The sequence below is a fragment of the Gymnoscopelus braueri genome, assembly GCF_963280865.1.
Source record: "Gymnoscopelus braueri genome assembly, chromosome: 5".
Taxonomy (NCBI): Eukaryota; Metazoa; Chordata; class Actinopteri; order Myctophiformes; family Myctophidae; genus Gymnoscopelus; species Gymnoscopelus braueri.
This window is the reverse complement of record NC_137606.1, coordinates 53,399,787-53,422,697: the sequence shown is the minus strand read 5'-3', so window position 1 is coordinate 53,422,697 and position 22,911 is coordinate 53,399,787. Positions and strand designations below refer to the sequence as shown.

Genomic DNA, 22,911 nt, shown 5'->3' with positions numbered 1-22,911 from the left:
ACATTCTGTCAGAAACCCACGCTGATATGTGTTGCTATGGGAGCCTTTTTATTTTTGTATTTTATTAGAATACATTTTGTTTACAAAGAAATATAGCAGTTTATGAAGAGGTTTTGTTGTTTAACTGGTTGCTGCTGTATGCACACACTTTTGATTACTTTATTATTTTCAGTTTGAATGTGTTTTGTGTCCTCCTGATGCTTTCAGTTTTGATGGCCAGTCAGTCATATAGAAATGTTAGTTTTTCTATATTTTTGGAATTGAAATGCACTGGCACATGTAGCCTTATTGGCCTAGCACTGTTTGGAGCTTTAATAAACAACAGAAGTTGTTCAAAGATTGTGTCTCATGATGAGTCAGTTTGAGCCCAGGTGTTTGAATTTGAATATTTTATTAGGCAAAAAATACATTAAATACATTTAAAATACTTCCAAAAAAGTCCTTGCGGTCTTGTTTCCATTGAGGTCCTTAGTATTCAATTCATAGTCAAATGGTTTTCATTTAGTCTGTAAGTTATGAATTCATACACAGTAAAAGTCTTAGTGTTAATATAATTCAAATGAGCGTACAAATGGAACCAAATGGACCCGTCATGTGTACAGAACACTTTTCAGAGTTAAATCAACAATGAGGATTTTACAATGTAGGCTGCAGAAAAGAGAAAAAAAAAACTGCTAATGTTAAAAATGCAAAGTCAGACTTTTGGGGAGAAAGGATGCAATTACTGGGGGCGAGAAAAAAAAAGTAAAGAAAAGTAATAAGTAACTAATTACTTTTGGCAGGGAGTAATAAGTAATGTGTAATAAGTAATATATTACTATGTTTTAGTAACTTTTCCAACACTGCTCGCGGCATAAACATTCCTTGGATCCAATGCCATGACAGTGGTTCTCAGACAGGTGCGGCGGTCCTTGGAGGGTTCTTGGAGAGAAAATGGATTTGGTTCCATTTGGAAACTAGGGTTCTTTTATAGTGTAGATTGGCGAAAGTGGTCCATGGCCTAATACAAGTCGTTGCTGTCGGACAGAAACCTCTCCATATTTGTGTTTTCGTAAATGAACTTTCTACTTGATCACACTACAGCGTCACACAAAAGCATCTTAAATAGCAGATCTACAAGCTCCAAACGTGGTGCGAAGAGACGCATTTTGAGCTTGTAGATCTGCTACTTTTGCTACTTTTGAATTTGAATCCTGAAAATTAGTTTTGGTCCACTCATAGTTCCGACATTCCATTATTCCGACCATTAGGTTAGTGTGAGGTTTTAGGGTTAGGGTGCACTTTGGTCAGCTTATATAAAGCCATGTTCAGATATGAATACAGCTGTAACTTAATCTGTTGAAATAACAAAGATGAGAACGATGAGGAAACAGCTATGTGACCATTAACAGGCAGAATAATAATGTGATATGATCATCATTCATTAATAATCACAGGGACGCAGGGGTTAATAGCTTCTCCTGCAGCCTAAAATCTCCCCCATGTCCACTCCAAACGTATCTTGGAATGTCAACAACGGCCACTTAAAGCATTAGTATGCTCTCTCTCTCTCTCACTATTAACCCATTAAGACCTGAAGCCGATTAAAAGTCTTCTAAGTCCCAACAGTATTCTGATGTTTCTATATCAGTGATGCTCAAACTTAGGTCGCTCTAGCATCACTTGACCATCTCTCTCTCTCTCTCTGTCTTCTTGCACATGTACAGTATGCTGCACCTGCGCTTGATTGAGAAAAAATACACACTAGTCAACTTTCTTCTTATTGTTAACTTTATTTGGATCTCACACAGGGCTGTCACGATCATGACATTTCACTTAACGATTAATTATCACACAACTACTAAAGGACGACCCTTTTCAACACATCTTTTGGTCCTGATCAATTGGTCCTTATTGATGCTGCTGATGATAATAATAATAATAATAATAATAATAAGGTCAAACATTTTGTGGACAGTTCAGAAACCCGCCTACCAGTGACATTATTGTCAAGCAAACAATATTTCAAATGTTATATTACATTCTTTATTAACCAACCCATTAACTGCCAGAGGTATTTTCATATTTTTTAGTTCGTTTTTCATAGTTTTTCATTGAAAAAAGAAAAAGTACTCAGGAGCCGAAATACAGAATTTTAAAGTTTTAAGTTAACAAGGAAGTGGATAGGAGTCTAGATCTTTGACTAATCATATCTCCTTGGTCTTTGGGTGAAGTTGGAAAAAAATATATATATATAAAAAAAAATAAAAAAAAAATCACTTCACGTAGATCTACGCGATTGGCACGTGGCGGCTTTAAATAGGTTCGCGTAAATGGCTTCCATTAGTAAGTAAGTAAGTAAGTAAATTTTATTTATAAAGCACCTTTCGAAACAGTGTTACAAAGTGCTGTACAATGGAACATAAAATACATACAATTAACAAGATAACAACAGGGTATTATAGTACAAAAAATAGTGAAAAGTACAAAACAGCAAGGATAAAAACAAAAGCATTGACCTATGTGAGTCAGGTCTTCAAATGACAAAGTGCTTACGAAACAAAAGTGTTTTAAGCATTCTCTTAAAACAATCAACCGACTCAGCATTTTTTAATGCCAGGGGAAGGGCGTTCCACAGTGTGGGAGCAACTACTGCAAAGGCCCTGTCACCCTTTGTTTTTAGATTGGACGCGGGTATCTTCAAAAGGCCTTTGTCAGAGGACCTGAGGGACCTCACCTTGTCCTTAGGGGGCAGTAGGTCAGCAATATAAAGTGGCGCTAGCCCATGTAGAGCTTTATAGGTGGTTAACAAGATTTTAAAATCTATCCTGGACCTAATTGGTAGCCAGTGAAGTGCAGCTAACACTGGTGTTATGTGTGCTCTGCGATTAGTGTTGGTGAGAATTCTGGCCGCCGTGTTCTGTACTAGTTGAAGTCGTGATAGTGACGCACGGCTCAGAGTGGTGTAGAGTCCGTTGCAGTAATCAAGACGGGAAGAGACAAATGCATGCATGATTTTTTCCAGGTCTTGAGATGTGATAATTGATTTTATTTTATTAATGTTGCGCAGATGGTAGAAACATGACTGAGTTACCTTTTTAACATGGAACTCGAAGTTCATCTGGTTGTCGAAAAAGACACCCAGGTTTTTTGCTGTTTGTTTTACATTAGTAGCCAATGGACCAAGGGACAGCCGAATTGCATCTGAGCTACACTCGGGGCCTATGATGAGTATTTCAGTTTTATCTGGGTTAAGTTGTAGGAAATTTAGTGCCATCCAATTATTAATGCCGGTTAAACAGTCATGCATGACTGTGAGTTTACTGAGGTTGTTTTGCTTGAATGAGAGATACAGCTGTGTATCATCAGCGTAGCAGTGATATGACATACCTTCATAGCTGTTAATGAGAGTACCAAGGGGTAGCATATATAGGGAGAACAGGACTGGACCAAGTATGGAGCCCTGGGGGACACCACATGTCAAGGGAGCTGAGGAGGACGCATAACTGTCAACAGCGACAGCCACACTTCTCCCTGACAAATAGGAGGAGAACCATTCCAAGGCCGACCCATTTAATCCCACCCACTGTTGAAGCCTATTTAGAAGGATGGAGTGATCGATTGTATCAAAAGCTGCGCTTAAGTCGAGCAGCAACAGCACTGAACACTCACCAACATCAGCCCTCATGAGGATGTCGCTAGAGACTCTGAGGAGTGCAGTTTCAGTGCTGTGCTTCTGGCGGAAACCGGACTGAAATTTGTCAAAAATTTTATTGTTATTTAGAAAATGTAAAAGTTGATTGCAGACAACCTTTTCTAATACTTTAGAAATGAACGGGAGTTTGGATATGGGTCTATAATTGGAGTGAACTAGTGGATCGAGGCTTGGTTTTTTTAGGAGTGGTTGGATAATGGCATGCTTAAAGTGATCAGGCACACAACCAGAGGATAAGGAGCTATTGATGATGGATAAAAAGTAGGGGCCTAGACAGTCAAAAGCATCTTTTAAGAGTGCAGTAGGCATGATGTCAACAGGACTAGATGAGGGGTGCATATGTGACACGATCGGTGAAAGATCATCCAAGGAGATCATGTTAAACTGGGACATTGAGGGGACTAGAGGAGGGTGGTCAACTATGGTGGTACTAGGTGGTATTATCTTGGATCTAATATTGTCAACTTTGTTCAGAAAGAAAGATAAGAATTGTTCACAATCATCGTCAGAGAAGACCGGAACTGGGGGGATGGCTGGGTTAACCAGAGTGTTAATGACGGTAAAAAGTGCTTTTGGCCTATTTTTATTAAGATTGATCAGATTTGAGAAATATGCCGATCTTGCATCTTCAATTTTAAGATTAAAAGCAGACAGCAGTTACACTTACACTGTAGCATGCTGACTTTCCAGGAAAAGAAAGCCTGCAGTTTCTATTAGCTTGAATTCCTCATCGATGATGTCACTGGTAGGCGGGTTTCTGAACTGTCCAAAGCCCTCCCCTGAGATACAGAGTGAATAGACAAAAAATATACAATGGTATAATGAACATTACACATGCACAAGTTCTGGGTGATGTCAGATTTTTGCATCCGATGCACCGATTACTGTCTAGTCTTTGCACAACAAAGTGCAACATTTTCAACATTGTTTAAACAAAAGTCTCTATTTGAGAACTTATGAGCAAAAGAACATTCCAAAAAGAAGCTCAGCACACATGGAGAGACTAACATTTGTCTCCATTGAAAACTGTTCCCACACAATTCACAATAGAGGGTTGCTTCTCTCCAGTGTGACGTCTCCAGTGGTTCACTTCTTTAAAAGCATCATATGGGTTAAAACCCTTCTCAGAACGCTTCATTCAAGTGTGGATTGCTTGAATGTGTCTCTTTAAGCTACTGTGATGTCTGAACCATTTCTTACACTGGTCACAGCAATAGTAGTTTTCTGAATGAATCCTCTGGTGAGATCTGAGGCCTCCGTCAGTGCTGAACCGTTTCTCACAATGCTCACAATGGTAGGGCTTTTCTCCTGTATGAATCCTCTGGTGAGATATGAGATAACCTTTTTGGCTAAACTTTTCCCCACAATGCTCACAGTGGTAGGGCTTTTCTCCTGTATGAATCCTCTGGTGCTGTTTGAGATGACCTTTTTGGCTGAACTTTTCCCCACAATGCTCACAGTGGTAGGGCTTTTCTCCTGTATGAATTCTCTGGTGCCGTTTGAGATGACCTTTTAGGCTGAACTTTCCCCCACAATGCTCACAGTGGTAGGGCTTTTCTCCTGTATGAATTCTCTGGTGCCGTTTGAGATTACCTTTTTGGCTGAACTTTTCCCCACAATGCTCACAGTGGTAGGGCTTTTCTCCTGTATGAATTCTCTGGTGCTGTTTGAGATGACCTTTTTTGCTGAACTTTTCCCCACAATGCTCACAGTGGTAGGGCTTTTCTCCTGCGTGAATTCTCTGGTGCTGTTTGAGATGACCTTTTTGGCTGTACTTTTCCCCACAATGCTCACAGTGGTAGGGCTTTTCTCCTGTATGAATCCTCTGGTGCTGTTTGAGATTACACCTCTGGCTGAAGGTTTTCCCACACTGGTCACAAATATGTTTCTTCACTGGTAGTTCGGAAGGAAAGACATCTGGGATGGAGAATGAGGGGAGATAAAGAAACCACAAAATGATTAGAAATAACATGCGTTGTGTTACCAAGTGATACTGTTCTAATTTTAAAAGCATCTTGCCCTACTTCTTTCTTCAGACAGTAGGCCTCGAGTCTGTTGAATGCACCATTTAACCGGTTAATACAGCATATTGTCACTGGCGGGTGGAAACCTTTAACTTTAGGTCCAAAACTGCTACTTTTCAGAAAATGTAAAAAAAAAACTGTATTCAAATAAATCCAATGTAGTTATTTAGTCACCACCAGCTCTTGTTAATCATTTTCATTGGTTCAATATTTATTAAATCCTCAGACAAACTTTCACTTATACTTGAATTGGTCTACAGGCAACTTGTTTTTAAATAAATGTAATGAAAGAAATACATAAAAAGAAAAAAAGTAATTGAAAAAAATTAAACACGCCCCCCTCACGCATTACAAGGATAATATCAGTCACAAAGAACCAAGGACACATGGAGCTTAGATAAAAATGGAGTTACAATTAGTGTCCGACCGATATGGACTAATTGTCTACAGCGGGTTTGCGTATTAAGTAAAAGTATCAATACTGTGATATAGAAATATTCTGTTACAAGTAAAAGTCCGGAATTAAAAAAAAATCTGTAAAAGTAAAAGAACAAAAGTTTTGGTATCAAAATGTACTTAAAGCAGAGTCCTGCACGGGTCCAATGTTGAGAACCCGCGCTGCCCGTCAATAATCAGATCTGCAAAGTAGACCCACCCGTCACCCGTGGCCGTGATTATTTCAAAATACGAACCAGAACCGCCCACGGCCGCCCGTCAAATAATGGACCTGTTGTCCGCCCGTTTATCCGTGATTACATGCAGAGTAAAATGGAAATAGCCTACATACAGTCACTCAATTAAGGTGTGTTGAAATGTGTTGAAAAGCATAGCATAGCAGCCTTCAACAATAGAGCTACATTCAGTGGTCAGGTTCGTTCAGAAATCAAGTGAAGACGGAGGAGCGAGCTTTAGCCAACGCGCACATACGCACTACGCATGTGTCATTGTTTACATTGTCATATGGTTTTAATTTGAAGGTTTAACAGGATGTTCAATGTGTTTTTGAGAGTTAAGATTACTGACCGGCGTGCTCCATTATAGATATCTATTGGCTCCATGCGATATATGTAAGTGCACGGTCTTTGGGCGGGGACTTCTTTCTTCTACAATAGAAGAGTTAGGACGTCACATTCTAATACAGCCCAAATACCTAATCTCAACACCGGCCTCAGTGGTGCACCTCGCTAATCGTTAGACTCCCAATCCATTACCACTGGGAGCCTGGGATCGACTCCCGCTTGGGAGAAAACCTTATCAATCCTCAACTACTTCTTTTCGCCGATAAAGTATAGTTTTGGACCATGACGGAGGCGCGCCGACTCAGCAGACCTTGAGGCAGAGGAGTCGCGCCCGAGCACCTCCAGGCGCGAGTGCCCGCGACGACCGGCCGATGGTCTGCTAGTCGACTAAGCGCCGTCCGAGTTGTGTACCGATAGGCACAGAATCGTAAATAATATTGGTGGGGACTGCGTTTGCCCCACTGACTGCGTTTGCCCCAACTGCCACTCAAAGTGACTACTGGCCAATCACAGTGCGTCTTTCCCGGGACTTAACCAGCTCTCAACTTCCGGTACACAAACGCAGCACACTCCCAAAGCTGGCGTGCTCCATGCTGTTGTGCTGTGTTAAGTTACACAAGTGACGTTGTTTGGGCGGAGACAGTGCTCTCTGATTTTCACAATAAAATGTTACCTACCCGCGTTTAGTTCAGAACCGCCTGTCAGTATATTTTACACCCGTTTTCACCCGTCAAACGATTGCAGGACTCTGACTTAAAGTACAAAGTAGAAAGTACTACTCATTATGCAGAATGTCCTGTTTAACAAGTTTTCAAATGTATAAAAATCTTTGGAAAATAGCAGATCTACAAGCTTGTAAATCTGCTATTTTCAAATGGCAGAAATGTATATAGGGCTGAAGTGGTTAATGTGTGTTTTGTTTATAATATTCTAGATCTTAATCTACAAAGTAACTCGTAACTAAAGTTTTCAAATAATTGCAGTGGAGTAAAAGTATAATAATTGCCTCTGAGATGTAGTGGAGTAGAAGTAAAAGTGTTGAAAATTGGAAATACTCCATTGAAGTAAAAAAAATACAGTACAGTACTTGAGTAAATGTAAAAAAAAAAAAAAACAGAAAAGGCCTATTTTCATTCCAGCTAATTTTATTAGCTGGAATGAAAATAGGCCTTTTCTGTTTTTTTTTTTTTTTTCACAACATCGGTTGCATATCGGTTATCGGTGACCGATATAATCCAAACCTCTCTAAAATCGGTTATCGGTATCGGTCACAAAAATCCATATCGGTTGGACTCTAGTTACAATGGGTTTATACTGTGTAGGAGGAGGGGGGCGTATCTGATAAAATAAATATCAAATACTGAAGCAAGCTTCTTAAAAACTGTCTGGGGTGCACAAAAAAGCTTGAGTAACCATTAAAATGACCCCAGAAGTGTATTAAATGAAAATACCCCTTTAAAATGTATGGGTAGTGGCCTGGGTACTATACCGTGGGGTAACTTGGGCATAGGAGTATTCAGACAGTTTCTACCCCCCCCCCCCCCCCCCCCCTTCATAAAAAAATTATAAATCTGGAAACAAGCACAAATGTGTTTATATGCCATGTATTTTCAATACAAATAGTCAGCCATCGGCCATTAAAATAATTAAACAAATAATCACTTTTTGACCTGAACCGAGTTCTACATATTCAAGAAAGAAATAACTATAAATAGATAAGTGGACCTCTGTTACATTAGTTACATTATTTGTTTTGCTTAACTTTGCAACTGTTTGCTAGTTTAATTGTTGTATTGTCTTATGTAGGCTATATTTTAAAGATGGAGTACTGTTTTTAATTCAGTGTTCATTATGTTTATAGGATGATGTATTTGCAAATTATTAGCCATACTGCTGACAGTAGGTTTTATAGTGTTGTTGTCTGTTGACAATTTGTGGTTCTGTAGCCCACCTGCTATTTACAGATACAACTGCTACATGGCCTGTAGCCTACTGTATATTCTAGGGGTGTCACGCTACGCCTAATCCACGATTCGATTCGACTTTAGATTTTAAGGTCACGATTCGATTCGATTCGATTTTCGACACGATATATATTTTTTAAACTTCCCTTTTTTCAGCTTTGAGGGCTATATGATTATTAATTTAGGCTATTGTCTTGATTTGTAAAGAAAAACACATGTTTCTCAATAAGTCCCTTTTATTTGAATAATATCAAATGAGAATGAGAATAACAAAAAGGGTTTTATGCCCTTACAACAACTGTCATTTTCAGATTCTTCTTTAAGATGAGTTAACAACAACATTCTTGTGAAGCTCTATAACTAAATAAAATCTAAATACAAAGTTGAACATGTAAGAAAAAAGGATCCAAAGACAACTGTTATTTGGCTACATGTTCTTAAACATCTTAAAGTATGTTCACATTGTTTGAACAGGTAAGAGCTTTAACAAACAAGAAATGTGAATAATAAGCTTTACCCCATCCCTTTTTTGAGGTGAACTTTAGCCAAAAATAGCAGATCTACAAGCTCACAACGCCTCACGCTGCGAGGCGTTGTGAGCTTGTAGATCGGCTATTTTTGGCCGAGAGGTATAGGTGTAGAGGGGAAAAGAGAAGACGGAGCAACTATCAATGTGGAGCATAATCGACAAACGGTAGCCGTTTTGTCAACAACATGTCGGGTGCCCTCATAATTCACTAGGAAGCCAAAATATTGTCAGACTTTTTACTTAAAGGAAGCGGGAGGGTTTTCCAATTCTTCCGTTTGTGTATCATAATTACCATCGCTGGCTTCAGCAGTGGCCATGGTGAAATGTAAAGTAGTAGCCTAGTACAGACGCGACGCAACACTACAGCGGTCTCTGTCTCTTCCTCCAAACTCCTCTGCGGTGTGTGTGACTTTGTCATAGAGTTAGGACTTTTTTTCCCTCCCCCGTCGTAAGCACGCATGCGCGATGCACGGAAAAACACAGCAGCGGCTCTAGCACATATAGCCAAATTCCATTCCCCAAAGCTCAGTCACTCGCTCACTCTCCTCTCTTCCTCCACTCGCGCCTAAGCCCCGCCCCTGCGAGGAGCCGAGGATTATTTGCGAGGACGGAGTGGTCGAGCCATAGATCCTTAGATCCTACTATATAATTGGAGTAACCTCTGTCTGTCTTGGGTACTGGTGGGTGGTCGACCGGGTATGGGCTAGATGGCTCAAGGGGGCGGCGCAAATGTAGCTCAACCGCGGCCATCTTGAAACAGTCATTCATAACATTATGTCTATGGTGCATATACTTTAAAATAACCATAGCGTGCTCAATTTTCATCCGATTTTCAAACGGTTTGGTGTGTTGTAAACACCAAAGATGTAGTTATGATACTGCATACTTATAATCATAATCATGTTTTTTTTATTATATAATTTTAAGTATGCAGTATCATAACTACATCTTTGGTGTTTACAACACACCAAACCGTTTGAAAATCGGATGAAAATTGAGCACGCTATGGTTATTTTAAAGTATATGCACCATAGACATAATGTTATGAATGACTGTTTCAAGATGGCCGCCATGTGGCAACGTCGTACTCCATTGGCCAGCAGCGCGGGTGAGTCATCTAGCCTTTATATATATCTATGGGTCGAGCGGTTGCCGTCAAAGGATCGGACTGCACTTAGCGTCATTTCAAAGCGACGGAAAATTCCGCTATCACTTATGACGTCTCAAACAGCTGGACCAGAGCCGTGGATGAAAATATACATGCATAGAATAATATGCAGCCAGGTATAGAATAATAAGAATAGACATCCACATCAATGTGGATGGCCACATCGTTATCTTTATAGTGAACATTGTTGTGCAAGGCCATTTATTCCTGAAATAGTGAACGAAGCGCCAGGATGAGCAAACTTACATTTATGAATTAAATCCTGACCCATCCCTCTTTTTGCTCGTACAGTCCCCAGACCCCCCACCCCCTGCAGCATCCCGCACGGCACTGCTGCGTATAACAGCCACCGTATATTACAGAGTATGTCTGACTCTGAATTACATCATTCATGCAGGGTGGCCATACGTCCTCTTTTACCCGGACATATCCTCTTTTGGGGGGCTGTCTGGGGGGGGGTTTATAAAATCCTTCAAATGTCCGGGGTTTTGAGAGTTTGGGTGATATCCTCCCCACTTCTGGGACGAAGAAAAAAGAAAAAAACTCAGACGATTTTGTGATTTTGCTTGATATTGTTTGATAGCGAAATAAATCATGACTGATAGACATGAAAGAAGACCCTTCACATTTATAGAGAATTTTTAAATTTAAGAATCGGTTCAGAATTGAATGAGTACGGCTATAGTTAAATAGCGTAAAGTGTCTCTTTTTGGGGAATTCAGAACTCAGTCTATATATAAATACAATACATTATTTTAAACATAATCTTTGTCACAGTAATTTATAGTAGTCCATGCACTGCATTGAGGCATGCACGGAGAGAAATGAACTATCAGCTTTTGAGACAGTCTAAGTGTGCACAATATATTACAATGTATATAATTGTATTATACTTTATATCATACAAAGCAATAACGCCAGTGGCTTGTTGCGTCTTTTCAGTTAATTTACACTGTGTGTGTGTGTGTGTGTGTGTGTGTGTGTGTGTGTGTGTGTGTGTGTGTGTGTGTGTGTGTGTGTGTGTGTGTGTGTGTGTGTGAGATGGGCAACGAGTGATCGGCGGGGGCGAGGGGGGGGCAGCCGGTGTTTTCGGGGCATGGTTTCGGGTTTCAAGCATTGTTTGTGTGGCCACATGTGGAGGAGGACCATGTATACGTCACGGGAGAAGGGAAAAAACAAAAAAAAGTCTACACGTGATGCGGAAGTCTGCTGCGGAGAGTGGTCGAGCCTACACTTGATGTACACTCGCTAAATGCGGAAGTAGAGAGCCTCCTCGGCTCCTCCACTCGCCTCCTCCAAGAAGCAACTGAATAATTGGACCCTGAGCACATCCGGTTTGGAGTCGGAGTGACCGAGTGGGAGTGAGCGAGTGGCCGAGATTTTCGGGAATGGAATCTGGCTTTAGTCTTCAGTGACACTGAGGTGTTGGAGTACCAGGAGGTGCAAGCATAGTCAAAAAGTGGTTGAATCAGGGCCCCAGAGAGGGTCCTGAGGGCCTGAGGGTTGACAAAAGAGGAAACTCTGCCCATAAATTTGGTTCTCTGGTTTACTCTTTTGACCACCTTTGTAGCCATGCTTTCACCTGTCAGGTATTTGTCAAGAACACAACCCAAATAGGTAATCTCTTCTTTGCTAGAGATAATTGTGTCATCGACTTTGACCTTGAAATCATTTACATCCATCTGTCTGAGGGAATGTTTGGTCCCAAAGAGAATGGATTCAGTTTTCCCAAGGTGTAGTGACAGTTTGTTATCGGTAAGCCAAGTACGGATTTTTGAGAGTTCGGAGCTGTTCGGTAGGAGACACAAAGAGTCTCCTACCAAATTATTGGATTAGGGGGGAAAAAAAATCCATGAATTAAAGTCTGCATGGGGTGACTAATCGAATGTAATTGTTTGGGTGAAATATCCCACCAACAAAAAAGGTCCCACCAACAAAACTGAAGACCGGGGAGATCATTTTCCGCCGTAGCGACCAAACCGAGCTTCCACCCCATGTTAGAGCGTCTCAAACCCTGCCTGTGATTAAATCACGTCTAAAAACTCCTTGGCGTTCGAAAATTCAGACAGAGTTGCCGTTTCCACTAGGCATTGTGTCTATATTTATGTTGTCCTGTTTATTGTGTATTGTTTTGCTCTTGTATGTTTTAGTATTTATTTTGCTACTGAGTGTACAGCACTGGTTCAACACTGTTGTTTTAAATGTACTCTATAGATAAAGTGGATTGGATAAGGGTTACGGTTTCTTCCTTTTGGTGCAGATCCGCAGCGCCTGCAGATCTGCTACTTTTGAATCCTGAAAAGTAAGTTTTGGACATATGAGGTTTCCACCCAACAGACAATATTGTATTAACATAAGTCCACCACTGGTTACGATAACTGTTCCATTCATTAAAATTAGTTCTGGATTGCAACTTTAACTTTGAGCATAGATCGCATTTCAATTAAATGCTTGACAATTACATTCTTGAATTCCCTGATCAACAACACAGTGGTTCATGCATTGGTGAGTCTTACTAATATGCTATTATTAGTAACTTAGCATACTAAGTTATAATCTACAAACATTATGGAAACCACACACACCGATATAGTTCATATTGTGCACTGGATAGCCTGCCTGCGCGCATGAACACACACAAACAAGTATCACAACATTTTAAGTGTCACAAAATGCTATTTTTATTCGTCTACTAGAAAAACACCATATAGCAGAGTTCTAAGGCACAAACACCATCTTCCACAGTGTCATAAAAATTAAATACATAAAAATATTACATCTTTGTATCGTTACATGACCTTGATAGTTTATAAACTATAGCGAACTGTTCTTGCTGGGTGTTATGATGAAAAGTTGGGGACTGCAAATGTGAGACTAAAGCTAACAGAAACGCATTACCTGTCTTCAACAACCAATTCAACATGCATGTCTATTCAATGGATCAATCTCATCACAGATTCTTGCCATGAGAATCAGCTCATTTTAGATGGCTGCTCAAGCAGATTCATTTTTGTGAAGCAATGGGCCTGCAGTGTCTCAAAAACAAATCTTTGCCATCAGGCAGAAACGTTGCATCGCCAACACATTTCAACTTGTTATGCTTTTTCATAAGTACACAACGCATCGCATAGTGACACGTTGCGTGCTTGCAGAGCGGATATTTTCACTATTTAAAAAAATATATTTTTAAAAAGGAATGGTTTGGGACATACAGGGTTTCCACCCGACACCTCTATCCGTTAAAGGACCCAGGACTATTATATTAGTTAGGCCACAGACTCCAATTTGATACAATTTGCTTTCTCTGGGAAAACCAATCTACGCTGTAAAATTGTCAGTGATAATTAATAACTTGAGTAGGAATGGAATATTTGGTACCATTGGGGAAACCTCATATGTCCAAAACTGTTACTTTCCAGCAAAAGTAGCAGATCCACAAGCTCAAAACGCGATGCCAACTACTTGTGTGTGACGCTATAGTATGATCAAGTAGGGAGTTCATTTACGGAAAAACTAAAAGTTAGAATATGGAGCTAAGACGTTTCTGCCCAACAGCAACTATATATTGTATGTGGCATTGCATTATTTATCTCTTAACAGTTAACCCAAGCAATCGACTACAGGCCTTTTCAATTGCATTTTTTTTTTACTTAAAAGAACCAATTATTTTACACCTGTAAACTTGATATCACATTAAACTTGAAGTTTAGGAACGTCAGAAAACTCCCAAGTTGTATTTCTTATACACAGCATAAAACAACTTTAAGGAGAAGAGGGGAGATGAGGATGACAGTAGACAGCAAGACCTGCATTGTAAGGCAATGCCACCGACTCACATCTGTTAGTGTCCCTTTGTCTCAGTTTATGCCAACATTTGTGTCATCCTTTATGATCACATACTACACGCTCAATGCAATATCTTCTTCTTATGTTTAAAAATCCCTTAAGGTAGTGGTGATGGGTTACATTATAAATGAATGAAATGGCTTCATCTCGCCCTGCAAGGCACAGCGTAGTTTAGTGTACATTATCAGTAGCATTGGAATTAGCTTTGAAAGGGCAAAACATATTTTTTTCCTCCTCAGCTGCAAGACAGGTGTTGTGGAATGTTTGATAAAGCTATCATATTTCACATTAGATCAGAATCATAGCAAGTCATCTACTGACTGAAAGGTTCTATTTAAGATTATGTTACAGCCCTAAACGCCAGCACACACCAACAATTGTCATAATTGAAGAAACTGTCAATCATTATCAATTAATTTGTGATAAAACAAAAGCAAAATAAGGCAATAAAGTAAAGTAAAAAAAAAAAGAAGAAAATAATGATGAACGCTCATCACAAGTTATCTGATATAATAGTTTTGCCCAGCAGTCAAAATTGCAACATTTGAAGACCAAATCACGGCGCACAACGGTTTTCAAGAGTCCAAATATTACAGACCCCAACCCTAACGGACCGGGGAAATGTGTTCGGAGATCCGATTGGTCCCAAATATTAGAGAACCGACCTGGTACATCAGAGACAGGTCAGGTATTGGAGCCGGTAATAATACTGTTCTACCAGCAGATGGCGGTGACGCTACTCCAATAGATCATAACACATGGAACCAAACCCGTACAGGTCTCTAAGGCATTATCTGGGGTTTTCGGTTTGGGTGAGACCACATGAAACGGTTTGGGTGAGCCCACATGAAACGGTTTGGGTGGGCCCACATGAAACGGTGACCAGGTGAACTGTTGCCAACTTAAGACAGTGTTAAGTGATATCTTTTTGTTACAATAAATGTTAAATATAATAATCATTGGAGTGTTTAATCAGTAACAGGGGTGTCCCTGTATCTCTTCTCCAGCACTTAAGTAAACACAATAAATGTGTACATTTTCAGGTCAGGATACACATTTCATCCAACCACGTGAGAGAACACATACAGATTCAAAGATGAACACGTGAAACTGTAAGTGATGAAAAAAAAAAAAAAAACAAGCCCACAAATTTGGAACTGGAACACAGGAAGCTCTTCACTAATATAATAACAAAGTTTAAGTGGGTGGTCATAGAAAAATAAGAGAACAAATTAAATGCTAAAATGAGCTTTGTTGAGCTTGTAGATCACCTATTTCCGGGGGGAAACAGACAAGTTCTCGGTGATGACAGATTTGTGCATCCGATGCCGATCCTGCACCCATTACTGATGTTTTGGCCCATCCGATTACTGATGTTTTGGCCCATATTTTGACAAGAAGTGGAACATTTTCTAATCAATTAAAAAACAACATTGATTTAACAAAAGTTCCTATTTGAGAACTTATGAGCAAAATAATAAATGAACAATAAGTATAAGCATAATTTTTAAAACCTTTGAACATTTTTGCCTGTAACGAAATGCCTAAATTAGGGATGACATGTTGAAATGATACAAATTGCGACTCATTGGCTGAATAATTGCTGACACTGATGTTGTCAAAAAAGTCAAATAATAGCCGATATATCAGCCAACCGGTCTAGCTCAGTGCACATGGAGAGACTAACATTTGTCTCCATTGAAAACTGTTGCCACACTATTCACAATAGAATGGCTTCTCTCCAGTGTGAAGTCTAGGAAAAGCATCATATGGGTTAAAACCCTTCTTAGAACACTTCATTCAAGTGTGAATAGCTTGAATGTGTCTCTTTAAGTTACTGTGACGTCGGAACCATTTCTTACACTGTTCACAGCAGTAGTAGTTTTCTGAATGAATCCTCTGGTGAGATCTGAGGCCTGCGTCAGTGCTGAAACATTTCTCACAATGCTCACAGTGGTAGGGCTTTTCTCCTGTATGAATCTTCTGGTGGCGGTTGAGATCAATTTCATCGCGGAACTTCTGCTCACACTGCTTACAGTGGTAGGGCTTTTCTCCTGTGTGAATTCTCTGATGCTGTTTGAGATGACCTTTTTGGCTGAACTTTTCCCCACAATGCTGACAGTGGTAGGGCTTTTCTCCTGTGTGAATTCTCTGGTGCCGTTTGAGAGTACCTTTTTGGCTGAACTTTTCCCCACAATGCTCACAGTGGTAGGGCTTTTCTCCTGTATGAATTCTCTGGTGCTGTTTGAGAGTACCTTTTTGGCTGAACTTTTCCCCACAATGCTCACAGTGGTAGGGATTTTCTCCTGTATGAATCCTCTGGTGCTGTTTGAGATGACCTTTTTGGCTGAACTTTCCCCCACAATGCTCACAGTGGTAGGGCTTTTCTCCTGTATGAATTCTCTGGTGCTGTTTGAGAGTACCTTTTCGGCTGAACTTATCCCCACAATGCTCACAGTGGTAGGGCTTTTCTCCTGTATGAATCCTCTGGTGACGTTTGAGACTACGCCTCTGGCTGAAGGTTTTCCCACACTGGTCACAAATATGTTTCTTCACTGGTAGTTCGGAAGGAAAGACATCTGGGATGGAGAATGAGGGGAGATAAAGAAACCACAAAATTATTAGAAATAATATGCATTGTGTTACCAAGTGATACTGTTCTAATTTTAAAAGCATCTTGCCCTACTTCTTTCTTCAGACAGTAGGCCTCGAGTCTGTTGAATGCACCATTTAACCGGTTAATACAGCATATTGTCACTGGCGGGTGGAAACCTTTAACTTTATTTCCAAAACTGCTACTTTTCAAAAAAAAAAAACTGTATTCAAATGAATCCAATGTAGTTATTTAGTCACCACCAGCTCTTGTTAATCCTTTTCGTTGGTTCAATATTTATTAAATCCTCAGACAAACTTTCACTTATACTTGAATTGGTCTACAGGCAACTTTTTTATAAATGTAATGAAAGAAATACATAAAAAGAAAAAAAGTAATTGAAAAAATAAAAACACCCCCCCTCACGCATTACAAGGATAATATCAGTCACAAAGAACCAAGGACACATGGAGCTTAGATTAATATGGAGTTACAATGGGTTTATACAGTGTAGGAGGGGGGCGTATCTGATAAAATAAATATTAAATACTGAAGCAAGCTTCTTAAAAACTGTCTGGGGTGCACAAAAAAGCTTGAGTAGCCATTAAAATGACCCCAGAAGTGTTTTAAATTTAAATACCCCTTTAAATGTATGGGTAGTGGGTACTATACCGTGGGGTAACTTGGGCATAGGAGTATTCAGACAGTTTCTACCCCCCCTTCATAAATAAATTATAAATCAGGAAACAAGCATAATGTGTTTATATGCCATGTATTTTCAATACAATTAAACAAATAATCACTTTTTGACCTGAACCGAGTTCTAAATATTCAAGAAAGAAATAACTATAAATAGATAATTGGACCTCTGTTACATTAGTTACATTATTTGTTTTGCTTAACTTTGCAACTGTTTGCTAGTTTAATTTTTGTATTGTCTTATAGGCTATATTTTAAAGATGGAGTACTGTTTTTAATTCAGTGTTCATTATGGATAGGATGATGTATTTGCACTGTATTAGCCATACTGCTGACAGTAGATTTTATAGTGTTGTTGTCTGTTGACAATTTGTGGTTCTGTAGCCAGTGTTGCCAGATTCTGTGAGAGAAACAAGCAACCAGGCCTAGGAAAACCAGCCCAAAAGAAGCGACTATGGGCCACATGAGCACTTTAAAATATACATCAGCTATTTGAAAATAGCAGATCTACAAGCTCACAACGCGCCGCGATGCGACGCGTTGTGAGCTTGTAGATCGGCTATTTTCAAATAAAATCTTGTGGGGAAATCTAGCCCACCTGGTATTTACCAATCTGGGAACCCATCGCCAAATGAAAAGGAAAAACAGCGCCCTCTGCTGTTTTTGACTATCTCAGTTGGCTCTGGGAGGAAGTTGACGTAGCACCCGTGCGCAAGGAAACCAGGGTTTTGGTCTGCCTTCAGCGCATCACTTCCGGTGGTGCGACTATGTTTTCATTCCCACTAACAATATTTCTACACTGAACACTAACACCACTTCTCCCAGAGAAGATGGATCGTTTTGGTTATAAGCCCATTTGTTTCTATGATGAAAGAGCAAGTTAAAATGTGAATATCTTTCCGTGGTTTTGTCTGCTCCGCGGACGCTACTGTTAAATTAGTTTTGGTTTGTTTCGAGTGGGGAAGGATCGACGGACACGTAAATCCCGCCCACTACATTTGATTGGGTAAATGAGATGATGATGAGATATACTTTATTGTCCCACAAGGGGAAATTTGTCTTGGGCAAAAGTGCAATAGTACATAACGCTTTTTTAAAACAGACAGAACAATATCAGGAAGCGCGGCCTGCTTCCTGATCTGAAGGCACGCCCACTTGTAGGCCAGTGCGTACGTGATATGACGAACCCCCCCCGACAGATTCAAACGCAGAGCAGAATCTGTTCTTGAGAGATTAGGTATTTACAGACAACTGCTACATGGCCTGTAGCCTACTGTATGCTCGACTCAGTTCCTACTATGAAACTCTCTGGTAGGCAGTGGTGTAAAGTAACTAAGTATATGTGACCAAATTTGACTGGGAGACAGTCATCTAGCATTTTTTCATTTTCATGTTTTCATGTCATATGAAAGCAGGGAATAGCAAAATAACGATATATTGGTTAATAAGATTGAGTGAATAGTTTTGAAACTACAGCTTAGAGAACTGAAGTCAAGTTAAAACTCTTCAGTAGAGAAAAGACCAGTTGAATGGATCTCATTCAAAGATAGTAAACAGGGCTATCAATCCCATCATGCATAGCGGGATTTACATATCCTTTTGTTTAATGGTTTAGGCTCTCTTTGTTATGTATGCTCTCTGAGACCAAGTGTTTGCCAATGCCCCCTGCTGGAACCGGCTAGTTCCAGTGACCAGGAGGACTTAACTAAGATACCTTTTCACAACAGTTTTAACAAAATATGACTGTTTATACATCTTTATTTGACATTCTCATTAGACACAAGCCAACAGACTAGTGATACCTTTCAAAATGATTGGGTAGAAATAGCGGATTACCGCGATTTCGCGATGTTTGGATGGAAACTGAGGATTTTGTTAGCAATGCTAGCACATGCTTACCTGTTCTGTGTAACTTTATTTCAGGCTTCAGCATGGCTTCCAGCAGCCTGCGTCCATGGTGGATCTGTCCCTCTCCTGACAACGACGACGAAAGGCTTTTGGAGACCATCTCTCTTCTAAAGAGCCCAAACAGTTTATCTTCTGTCCATTTGGACAGTCCATGTTTGAGGCACGGTGTTACCAGCTGTGATCTGAATCTACATAACATTCTACAGAGTACTGTTACGTGTATGCTTAGCATGCACTGTTTTCTGTGTTTCTCTAGACTCCCCCTCCACTGATTCTCCCTCTTGAGAACTTGAGAAGCCCCTGACTGCAGCTTGCAGATCGGGGAGGAGCTGATGGTGGGCGGAGTTAAACCTTCAACCCCTCCCATTGTGGGCAGGGTCGAACTAGCTACTGTTTTAAGTTCCCCCAGCCCCAGCACCTGTTTCAAGGTACCCCCCCCCCCCCCATTAATACGTTTTATTTAATAAGTTTGAAGAGGCTTAATGGTGATTATTTAGTGAATTATGGACAATTAGTTTGTTTTAACGGAACGTTTTATTAAATAAGTTTGAAGAGGCTTAATGGTGATTATTTAGTGAATTATGGATAATTTGTTTGTTATAACAGAACGTTAATAATATGTTTTCGTGATAATATATTTGTGTCTCTATAATATTAATATATAATATATAATAATATATAAAGATGCCTGCCGCCCGAGGCAATCCAAAAATTAAGGGGGAGGTGGGATGTCTGTATATAAGGGATAATGTACAGTTAGCCAGTCACTGTTCATTCAACTTTACTTAATCCTTAAAGGGTTTATATTGCAGTGATGACCGTCTTGTTCTACGTTATCCTGCTTATTAAATGACTACTTGTGAATTAAATCGATACTTAATAATAAATATTGATTAGAAAATGATTTTATTAGCTTCCACAGCAAGGTAAACAGAGGCAGAACCTTTGATTAACCTGGAAACAAGTACAAATAAATACATAAAAACAAATCACCCACTTCTTTACACCTGTAAACCTGTGATGGCACAATAAGGATCATTCTGATTCTATCTATATTCAATGAAGCCATGCAATAATCCAATATAGTGAAAATGATGGTGATCATTTTAGTCCCCTATACTCCCTCATTAGATACTTAAATACATATGTCTATCAACAAACTGATACATTAATATTATATATGTGATATTGAGCTACACATTAACCCTTTCAGACATACACTACCATATAATGAGAGAAATACTAATTTTAACCCTAATCTGTTACACAAAGGCAAACTTGTAAAGTGCATTAATGAGTGGCTGTCATTACAAAAGTCTGTTATATTTTGACATCTGTAATGACCAGGAGAAAGACTTAAAGCAGTTGTTCATTCAAAAAAAAATACTTATTTTCTATCAATTAAACACCCCGTGAAGCCTTTGAATTCACTGAGATATTTTTTTTGTTGTCGCATTCCTAAGACAATCATTTGGTGACCGGTGGAGTCTCCGGTAGGAGGCTTGTGAAGAGACAATTCTCCATGAAAAAAATTAATAAAAATCAACCTTTTTCAAACACTTTTTTTTTTCAAAAATGTAAAAAAAATAGCAGATCTACAAGCTCGCAGTGCGGCACGAAGTGAGGCGCTGTGAGCTTGTATATCTGCTATTTTTGAATAGCCAAGGCTAAAAATCTAAAATGCTTTAGATGCTTTCCCGGTTTTTAATGCGTTAAGGTGTGCAGGAGGTGACAGATATCTAATACAGTGGTTCTCAATGATTTTCATGTCAAGGACCCCCCCATTTGAACAGATTCGGGGCCAGGGACCCCGTTAAGAGAATATTGTTGTTGTTGTTGACTAGATTTAGTAATTCTACAACTCAAGTGTGGAGATAACAGTGGAGAGAGTGAAACTATGATCTGAATAGACAGACATTCTTATACATTCTCTTATTGGTCCTGCTCATTAAACAGCTACTTGTAAACAAAAATCTATAATTTGACACAGAATATTGATTTGAAAATGATGTTATTGTCTTCCACAGCAAGGTAGACAAAGGCAGAAAAGAATCTCTTGATTAAACAATTGGAATCAATAATTTAACAAAGCCATTTAATAGTCCAATATAATGAAGATAGTTGTGATGTAATGTAATTTTAGTCCCCCCCCTCCCTCATTTATTAGATTCACAAATAATGTCCCTATCAACAAAGAGCTACTAAATGTTTGATAATGAGCTGATGTGATACTGTAGTCCAGAGCAATTTACAATGAGTGCAGCATTGAAACAAACCAAGTCAAAACATCAGTGAGAAAAAAAATTAAAGGTGCTGTAAAAGGTTAAAGCTCTATGTTCCAATAGTATAGCTATTGTAGATAATAATCATGCTATGTAATAGCATGCTACAGTATATAGAGTGTTTGTTAACAGCTCTGTCCAGCTCTTATGAATAGTAACATAAATACATGTTCAGGTGGGTTCAAATCAGGAGACAGTTTGTGTTCCAGTTACAATGTTTCTGCTAATTTATGTGTTTCATCACTTCTAATTTCACTTGTTTATCCTGTATGAGTTATGTTTTGATTGTATGAAGTTGGTGTCCCACCTGAAAATGTATTTTATGTGTACTTAAGATAGGAGAGATCCCTTGTTACTGCACACTTTATAGTAATCTGAATATAGAACTATTTAAAACATGACTTACAGCCAGGGCTGCCAACACTCCTGGATCCCGGATGAGTCTCCTGGTTTTTGACCATGTCTCCTGACACTCTTCTGGATCGTCATTTCTTCTGGTTTTCTACTGGATTTGGTATCAAACTCCCAAAATTCACCAGAACACAGGAAATTACATCTAATTATACGTAGCCTGCGAGTTAGTTCTGGCAGACATACTCGAGAGGTCACATCAATTCTCATTCTATGTGGCTGTTAACAGCGTCATGCAGACCCATACAGTACGTCATACACTGACGTGGCTGTCCAATCGGGCGGGTTATTTAAGCTCACTTACATCTGTCTTCGGTCTGCTTTGTGTGTCATATGTGTTGTCATGTGTGTGTCATATGTGTTGTCATGCTATTGGTTCTGTTCCCTATGTTGTCCTGTTTATTGTGTATTGTTTTTGCTCTTGTATGTTTTAGTATTTATTTTGCTACTGAGTGTACAGCACTTTGGTTCAACACTGTTGTTTTAAATGTACTCTATAGATGAAGTGGATTGGATAAGGGTTACGGTTTCTTCCTTTTGGTGCAGATCCGCAGCGCCTGCAGATCTGCTACTTTTGAATCCTGAAAAGTATGTTTTGGACATGAGGTTTTCACCCAACAGACAATATTGTATTAACATAACTCCACCACTGGTTACGATAACTGTTCCATTCATTAAAATTTGTTCTGGATTGCAACTTTTAACTTTGAGCATAGATCGCATTTCAATTAAATGCTTGACAATTAAATTCTTGAATTCCCTGATCAACAACAC

The 22,911-nt window shown here is 39.4% G+C and overlaps 1 protein-coding gene across 1 annotated transcript in view; it reads left to right on the top strand.

Annotated features, from left to right (window-relative positions):
• Positions 1-22,911, top strand: part of LOC308086080 (uncharacterized protein) — a 499,718-nt gene that overhangs the window by 285,560 nt on the left and 191,247 nt on the right. The window lies entirely within an intron of this gene.